Raw genomic sequence first — 9,999 nt, 5'->3', positions numbered from 1 at the left:
CAAAACTACAACCCAACGTTCAATGTACTATTGTAAGAAATGGACTTTTTACATAAAATATGTATTACCTAAAACAATACAACGACTAGTGTACCCTCTATTATACTCTTATGGAAAAAGGCATTCTCGATCTTCTCTAAAAGATATTTTTGAAATGACATAACATTTCACATTTCAAAAAGTTACAATTCCAAAATATAACGACTACTTTTTAAAGGCTATATAAACACACTCAAATAAACTATTCCAACGATGGAATGAAATAGACGTGTGAGCTTACAAAGAGAAAAATTTCTATTCGTGATTTGAAAAGAGAACCTTGAAAAAGAAAGAGAAAAAGAAAAAGGAAGAAAAGAGAAAAAGTCAAGTTCAGCTCGCTCTTTGACAAAGAGTATCCTCTGAGTGACAAACAGAACATTCTTAGAATCCTTCATTAGTGCATTCATATCATTCTGAAGGTTCTATAGGAAGTATTGTAAATCTGTTTATTCACTGTATTCCTTCTTTGTTTAAAGAAGTAGACCTCTGTGAAAGAGGGTGTTGCCCTTCTCTGTTGAGAGAAGAAGACCTCTTGGGAAGAGGGTGTGCCCCTTCTCTGTTGAGAGAAGAAGACCTCTTGGGAAGAGGGTGTTGTACTATTTATCCGGTAATTCGGATGTTATAGTGGAATCTCAAGTGGTTTGCTTGGGGACTGGATGTAGGTCTGGATATTGACCGAACCAGTATAACTTCTGTGTTTTATGTGTTGTGCCTTATTGCTTAATTATTTTATTTTATCGATCATTATCACATTTCACTATTCACCCCCCCTTTAGTGGAATTTCACTAAAGTGTGCAGAGATTTAATCTTACTCACATTATTTTTAAGGATTGAATTTTAGTTGTAAAAATCTTCGCAAAAGTGCTAAAAGATCACACCATTTCAATGAAAACTTTTGAAAATATATACATGCTTATAATGAAAAAGAACCCTTACCCTAAAGAGCTTCTAAATCAACTTTCAAAAATTCAAAAAAAAGCACATAGAGTCGACCTCTTAAAAAGCATAAATATCAAGTCTCAAAAAAAAAAAAACAGTTGACCCTCCATCAAGAAAGAGTCGACCACTCTCTTTTATTGTGCATCAAAGAGTTGACCCACAAAAATGGAGAGTCAACCTTCAGGGAATCGAACATAGACAGATTGATTGTGCACAAAAAAGTTGACCCTCCAAAAGGAAGAGTCGACCCTTTGGTAACCGAATGCATACATATTGACACACCGACTCATGTGAAAGCTGAAGTTATGAAACAGTTCAACTTTGATTTAAAGAGTCAACCCTCAAAGTGAAGAGTTGATCCTCCAAAAAAAAGGGTCGACTCCTGAAAATTTTAGAGTCAACTCCAGGTCACAATGAGAAGATTTTAACGGTCATATAGCCATTGTAAAAGCTATTCTTCGTTCACAACGGATCTATTTCATCTTTAACTATAAAATGATAATGGAAGACAAAATTAAATGTTATTGAAATCACATATCTCCTCATGCTCATCAAGATTCAAGCTTTCAAGCATTTCAAAGCTCTCCAACAACAATCTCCTCGATTTTTCTCTATTATATTGGAATCTTTTAGAGCTTTTTGTATAGGGTTTCACTCACCATTGTTCTTTATTGTATTTAGATTTTGTATTGTGTAAAGAGTGATCTATTTCAATCGTTCTTTGTATTGGTAGCTTTAAGGTTGAACTACGGTGAGTCGGGAGAGCTCATGTTGGTGTTTCATAATATAACTGGTGTGAAACGATTGTATCGGTAACTAGCATTATTAAATGAGTGATTTAGTGAATTGAACTCGCAATTAAGAGAACCTAGGTTGGGGTTGGCTGAACCTCTATAAATTATGAATCTTGCTTTTTGTGTTTATTTAGATTTATCGTTATTTATCTTTGTAAAAAGCAAAAGAACTTTATACCCAAATCACCCCTCCTGAGTGTTTCGTCAATTGGGAGTCAACAATTGGTATCAAAGTCTCACTTCTTCATTAAAAACTTCATTGTTGGAAGAAGAAGATCTCTATGATAAACATTAGGTAAAATAGTTGTTTCACCATTGAAGACCAACATAGAGGTACTTCCTTAGCTACACATATTGGTGACAAGAAAATGAGAGTTTTGGTTGCACATATCATTCTTTTTAGTGGATCGAACGATAAGTGTTATTGTTCATTTTTTTTATGATTTTACATATTTCTTTTATACGGTGATTGTTTTCTCATTAATAAGATCATATCGAACTCTCTCCATGGACGTAGGCACATTGCTGAACCACACAAATCTTCTTGTCTTGTAGTTGATTGTTTCTTTGGCTATCATTGGGTAATCTATGTTCCTTCTTTGAGGTCCTATCGAATCTGAACATCTTTTTGATTTTGTGTTTGGGTCTTAAAACCACAGCACCACTAAGGATCAGGTGAAATTAGTATCTTACATTGATCGACATGTTTGTGAAAAATGGATCTACTTATCTTACTTGTGTAATACTATAGATGTTGTATCAAGAGCAAATAGAATTTTGGAAGGTGGAGGTGAACACTTGATGACTGGTGATATGGGAAATTAACATCTTATTGAGGTTCGATCGCTTTGAATGTGAGCGGGCAGCAAATGAAAAAAAAATTATGCTTAACCAGGTTGGAACTATATAAGCACGTGAAGATTTGAAAAGATAAACTTCCTGATTGGTTCCCACTTGTTTAAGTTGCTTCTTAAAATGTAACTGGTAGGGATCTGCCTAACCCCAGCTTGCCAATAAAAAAAATCTTTGAACTTGTATGAATGAACTGGTAGGGTCTTCTCACAGTACCTTCGAACCTGTCCTTTCCGCAGAGAGAGAGAGAGAGTTTTGAAGGGTTAAAACTAATTAGAAATTTCGGTATTGTTAAGACAGTCTTGGTAACCACCACCTCTAGCTCCCAATTCTAGGAATTAATTGGATCTACATTTTCAAATACTGTAGCTCCCTCCAACTCCCAGCTCGCAATCAGAGCCTGAAACCCAAATGTGACATAGATAGCTTTGCATTGTCATTAAGACTGTTTGGAAGCCTTGAATTGGAGGTGTTGCTGTTTCTCGATTTCTCCACTGCTCTCATGCTCTCTGTTGTTGGGTTGCAATGGTGTTGCCGAAAAACTGCATTAGCAATGGAGTTGGCAGCTCTGACGCCATTAAAAGGAGATGTTTTGGGAGTAGGGATGGCAGTGGACCGGGGGGAAAGCGGGGCCCCACCTCGCCCTGTTTGGACTGGGGATGAAGGGTATGAAACGGGGATGGAGGCGGGGACGAAGGTTAAAATCCATCCCCATTAAGGGATGGACGTACACTTTTCCCCACCTCATCCCTGCCCCAACCTGTCCCCGTCACTTTATTCCACAATATCCCCGCCCCGCCCCGCCTCATTCCCGTTTGAACTGGGGATGGAGGACATGAAACCGGGATGAAGGCGGGGGTGGAGGTTAAAATCCATCCCCGCCGGGGATGGAGGCGGGGCGGGGGTGGAGACCTTGTCCCCCACCCCGCCCCACTGCCATCCCTATTTTGGGAGGCTCCATCCTCAACACTACAGTCTGGCAAAACTATATTTTGGCAACACATGGAAATGGTGTTTTCATTTCAATGCAATGCTCCCAAATAAAGCTTATGCATCAATTAAGGGCAGCGTTATCAGAATAAAAGCAAATCCACCCCTCTTCAATTCAATTCAATTCAATGAAAGGATTGATTCAGATCTAGGGATGTCAATGGTATCTGACCGAATCCGACTTTGTTTCGTTGGATTTGGTAAGTTGAAATCTTAATTTATTATAGTAGGATGCGGATATGGTTTTGGTTTTTGCTACCAAATCTGACGGATATGCGGATTGGATGGATATAGCGGATCCAATTATATGTAAAAAAGCAGATTTGGTATGAGATTTTCACCATCCAAGTTCGAATTGAAATCTGAATCTGTTCAGGCAACATCCGATCAGTCGGATTTGGTATTAGCCACATCCAACCCAAATCCTAGTTGTTTACATCTCTATTCAGACCCCCTGTAGAATTAGCTGGTTCAGATTTGAACCTGCCAAAATACGTAAGTCTTTTAATTTTTTAAAAAAATCTTTTCAAAAGTTATTTTAAAAGACTGATTTGATTCAATTAGCTTTTTTTTTTATTTGACTCGGTTCAAAAACCAATTCTAACTACATTGGTTAAGGGTGGTTGAGAGATCGTGTTCGGTAGAATGCTTGACCAAAAATGTACATGCCTGGATTTCATAAGCCTATTAGGGATCTTGTAAGACAGGATTATAAGGGGATTAGGTAAATCGATTTTGAACCAAAGAACTAAGCCATTTTATACCGGACCAGAACCAATTTTTGTAGGCCCAAAGTTCAGATTAGGTCCAACATCTGGACCCACTTACAAGTGGGTCAGCTGTCTGATGTTCAATTTTAGGACCCAAAGCGGTCCTTAGCCGATCCAAATGCATTATGAATAAAAACTATTAGCTCTATTAAGTGAGAAATTGCAATACAATGCCTCATACTGTTAGAATGAAAAAACTGAGATTTGCAACAACCTTGCATCTCGAGAACTGTGGTGTACAAACTTAAGAACAGATCATACATGTATAGTTGCAAATATGAAAAAATAAATAAACAAGCGAATACATGTTGTTTGATGAAAAAATTACATGATTCAGAACTCCAGATGATCTTCAAAAGTCAATAGACGTCTCAAAAGAAATAGCCAGCAATTGCCAAAGTAGAAAGCAGCCATCAACTTGGCGATAAGTAGGAAGATAAACTCGTCATTTTCAAGTAATCAAATTATGGATTTGTTTGCCACAAGAAAAGAATTTCCGCCCATAATAACTATCAGAAGCAAGTTGAATTATTTTCAGGCTTTTATATGCCTACATATATACGAGAGAGAGAGAGAGAAGGGGGGGTGTTTAGTGTTTGTGAACTCGAATTCATCAAATATCATGGGCATTGAATCTAGTATTTTTGGCCTGTTAATAACGAACTAATTATCCATTTTATCTATAAATAAATAAATTACTGATGCAAATGCAAAATCGAGCTGCGGTTGTTTGCCTCATATATGAAGCATCAACTTCATGCTGATATAAAAGATAAATTGGAAAATCCACCACCTCCTAGATGCCTCTATAGGGTCAGAACCAGGCAATGGAGTCCCCACCAGTATATCAGTGTGACAAATATCGAGATATTTATGAAAATCTCACGATAATATCACAAGAAATTGACTGAAAGTTTAAAACGGCAATTTCTCACTAGATTTTCAAAATATCGTGAGATTTATGAAAAAAACATAAATACCATGATTTAAATTGGATATTTACGTTTTAAACTGTTATTTATGGCAAAAAAGTCATGTATTTTTATTTTTAAATATTTTTTATTAATATTTTCTTATAAAAATATTTTTTAATTTATTTTTTTATTGCCGAGATTTTGCCAAAAAATGCGAGATTTTTAGAATTTTTTCAATTTCTTCCGAGTTTTTGAAAAACCAGAAATTGTCGATAAAAACGTTTGTCGCTATGCAGTATATGACCTTCGGGTTGATTATTAGATCTTCCACAAAGAAAACGATCAAAAATAGTCGGAATAGGATCCACAAAGTGGTCTGCAAAGGCCAAGAGAAAAAAGTAGCACCATGAAGAACAGAAGCAAAGTACATTCCAGTCCAGATGCATTAGATTGGACACAAAATTTAAGAAATCAAAAAGATCACAATTCCGCAAGAACTAGGGGTGGCAAACCCAAACTCATCACTTGGATCACCCTTCAGAGTTGTTTCTAGCCTTCTTTGAAGATACCTCAAATAGATTCAACTCATGTATGTGTCAAATATTACAATCGGAAGCTATGTTGAAGATTCCACCACAACGAAGCTTATAATTATTGATATCAATACAAGAAGTGATGACAACCACTGAAAGAAGATTATAGAAAGTGTCACCCAGTTAACTTGAAAGTCTTGGATACAAGAAAATTGCCCAGAAATAGTAGAGAAGAGTTGAACCTTAGCCTTAATCTTCAAACTGAAAAATATTTGAAGCTCTTGATCTAGTATAATTTGCTTGACACCCGCTAGAAAACCTGAAAGGATAGCTTGGAACCTAGATATAGGATTATAACTGCCAAAATAAACAAGAAATTTACAATGCAGCAGGATTGCACGTTTACTTGCTAGGGCAGAAGAAATCGTCATGACAAGTTATAACATCATTTGCAACATGAAATCTTCACAAGGAGGATTTTACCGTAGTTACATTGCTTGTTGGTTTAATGTGATCAAGAAGCAAGACATGTACATATACATATATGCACATGCATACATACACATACACATACACATACGTACATAATGAATTATTATAACCAGAAAAAATGATTGAGAGCATAATGACAGGCATTGCAAGAAATTCAGATTTTTTGTGAAACTCATCACAACTCAAATGGATAACTCAAAAGATAATATCAGGGAAATAGTGCAAAAATTAGGTCTCCTTGAGATTTTCCACCATACCCATTTTTCTTGCGTATTGATAATATTGACAAAGTATTTTCGTTTCTTGTTCATCTCCATTTGTACCTTTTGTTTATACCATTTTCACATTACTCATTTCTTATTTGTGTTTTACCAGATTTTCTCAAGAAAGAAAACAGCCTTGATCTTTTCCCAAAGAAAAACTGAAGAATAAAAATTTGCAAAAACTGGTGAGAGTATATATTAAGTACGTTAAAATCCAATCAAATAAGAAAGCAGGATGTACTGGAGGAAGAAGGCAGTTATAGGAAAAATAAAACAAAATCAAATTAAAGTCATGAAATAATGACCAGGAGAGGTGGATACAATGCATCTCTAGTCTTAAATATCTAAGGAGAGTTTCAAAAACGAAAACTAACTAGCATCACAATATGCCAGACACTGTAAATATAAAACCTAGAAACAGAACCAAATTTTCTCAATTAGATCTAGAAGGCTATAAGGAAACAAACATATATGCAATCATAATATTGCCACTTGATTACAATGAGATTAAAGTGATCAGAGTAAATTGGTGATAAATGTTCAAGGAATTCATGTATGGAGATCTGTTGATTTGTTTTGTATTTTTCCATGAAAAGTAACCTTATGTTGGAGACTTCAAAAAGAAAGTGCACACACACTCATGCAGGCATGCACAAGCTGAAAGGCAAAGACGTACTAAACTGAAAGTGCAGAAGCTGATAAAAAAGGGATGAACCAACCAAAAAGTAAATAGCACAAGCATTCCATTGCATATTTGGAACATAAGATACCAAAAGCAATGGTTCTAAAAGAACACCTTGATTACAGAAAGCTTTCCTGCCTTATATAGTATAGAGCAGTCATTGTGATGAAAACACAAATTGATGTTAATATATTAACTACAAAAATGAATTTCACGAACTCCATTGAACCCCATATAGGCTCTAGCAGTTTCCCAATGAAAAGAAGAACAATTATGCTGATGGCCAACTGTAAAACCAGAGTATATACATATAAATGAACCATATCAAACAGCAAGGTTTTCTACAAAAATAGAATCATGAAAGAATTTTATAGAGAGAATGATGTTTATACCCCCACAATCGATTGCTCCACGTAACCAGCTGTCACAAGATTCCAAACAAAAGTTATAGTCCTGGAAAATCATATTGAAGCAAACACTTCGGTTCATGAAATACAAAACTTATGTTGTGAACACAACTGCAAAGGGCTAGCAAACGTGCCCCAAGCCAAGTGTTTTCCCTTTTATCACCTTGTTTTTGGAATGTTGGAGGATGTACTCAACCATCATTTCACAAGTTATGGATCTGCCTTACAAATTTATGTTTTCATTTTCTCCAAAGAAACCTAGATTTTGAACTCTAAATAGACCGGCTAAGAGCAGTTCGGTATCACTCATCCCCTATGTCATCCCCCATCTTCATACCTCTTAAATCTTATAATGCAAGTTGTTTTCAACAAATTTGATCTTATAGACGGGTTCAGCATAATTAATTTAATAACAATCAAAGCTTGGATTGTATTTTTTTATGAAAAATATGTTTTTTAAAATCACAAGATGTGTTTTGACAACCATTGATTTTTGAATTACCAAGAAACCTGTACATAATTAGATTTCAGTGACTTAAATATTGATCTTCACCAAATGAATGATGTAGGTCACAGCTATGGAGTTAGAATTGATCAAAACAATATACATAAATTGTAATGCCTTAAAATTTTAACCAGAAAATAAATAATTTTTTCTTTATGCAAGGCCTTATCAGTGGCATTGCTTCAACCAGAATAAACTTTAGAGAGTCAGCTTAAGCACAAGCACTAGTGTTTAATTACCCACTAGAATTGAGTTCGAAAAAGAGAACCAAAAACAATAACTCTTATCACAAAAACAAAAATATTGCAGAAACATCTATTTTTTATTTTGGTTAAAAATTTTGAGTGGGTTATAGATATTTCAACTTATTGTAGTACTTAATCCAATTCTTGCATTGAACTTGGGTCCATGTCTAACTCGTAATTCGCTTTCAACTCAGAAACTTGAATCCAAACATAAAAGATACATATGGTTCATAAACCATTTTAAAATCATTCATCAATTACATAAATTGTTTCTAAATAATTATTTGATAAATTAATGAATCTTTTAAATTGAGACACATCTCAAATCTAACATTTTATTCTTGGCACCACCCAAAGCATCTCGCTATCGCTTCAGCTTTCTACTCATTACTCCTATATTTGTAATATAGAAGTCAGACTCATCAAGTCTCAATAGGAACATGATATCATTGCATGTATATACATAGATAAGTAAACATAAACATACATTTTTTAGAACATGTATAATTAAACATAACATGTATAAGACATTTGACTGGATAATTATTCGTTTAGCATGTTATATAACAAAAACATATTCATGATTAGGCATCTAATTATTAAGGCATAAATCAAACATGCCTCAACCTTAAAAAATGTTAAGGTATATAAACCAATCCGGTTATGCTTGCAATCACACATGAAACATGAATAAATGAATAATGCATGAGGTAGTTTTTATCTTTTATATTATTACTTTTGAATGCATGAATATGTTACTTGCAATCAATTTGAGATTTCTCTTTAATTCTCTTCGGGTATTGTCACAGGTAAAAACCAAAATTCAAGGCAATACTAGAAGTATTTTTATACAATTTGTATTTTATTAACCTAGTATGCACATGTTCCTCGAGGCGATATCGTGCATCACCACCCTAGTCAGCCAAGGGCATCACCATCAAGGCAAAAGCATCACCACCCCTCCATCTTTGAAATCACCACCTTGGATGGGCACCGTAAGAGAATCATCATCCTAACTGGTCATTGTTAGAGAATCATCAATGTAACGGCATTGTTAGAGAATCATCATTTTAATGGCATCATTAAAGAATCATCACTTCAACAACATCGTTGGAGAACCACCACTCCAACATCATCGTTAGAGAATCACCACTCTAACGACATCATTGTCCAGTTCTAACGCGCACATCACCATGCATCATTTTTTAGTTTAAAACATGCATATTATCATGCATCATTATTCAATTTAAAACATGTGAATCATCATTCATCATTATTCATTTTTAACATGGGCATCATCATGCATTATTATTCAATTTAAAACATGCACCTCACCATGTATCATCTGATTGGGCGATCAACCCCATTCGAACACAATGGTGTACTCATCGTGTACCAATATACACAATTAATCATGTGCATCCTAACAACAATTTAAATAAAGTAATCACATGGTTCTCACAAAAATAATGCACTAGCATACAATCTCAATAAGCCCACATATTATCAACATGTCACATATCATTTTCGTGCACTTATGACACCACAATGGTTCTTTTAAACTACAAGTTAA

The 9,999-nt window shown here is 35.0% G+C and overlaps 1 pseudogene; it reads right to left on the bottom strand.

Moving 5' to 3' along the window:
• Positions 1-5,762: 5,762 nt before the first annotated feature.
• LOC149823161 (rhomboid-like protein 19) lies at positions 5,763-9,793 on the bottom strand (annotated as a pseudogene).
• Positions 9,794-9,999: the final 206 nt, after the last annotated feature.

This window comes from Nuphar pumila, chromosome 10 (genome assembly GCF_984573655.1).
Source record: "Nuphar pumila chromosome 10, dmNupPumi1.hap1.1, whole genome shotgun sequence".
NCBI classification, from domain to species: Eukaryota; Viridiplantae; Streptophyta; class Magnoliopsida; order Nymphaeales; family Nymphaeaceae; genus Nuphar; species Nuphar pumila.
The sequence above is the reverse complement of the archived record's forward strand: the minus strand, read 5'-3'. Positions and strand labels throughout refer to the sequence as shown.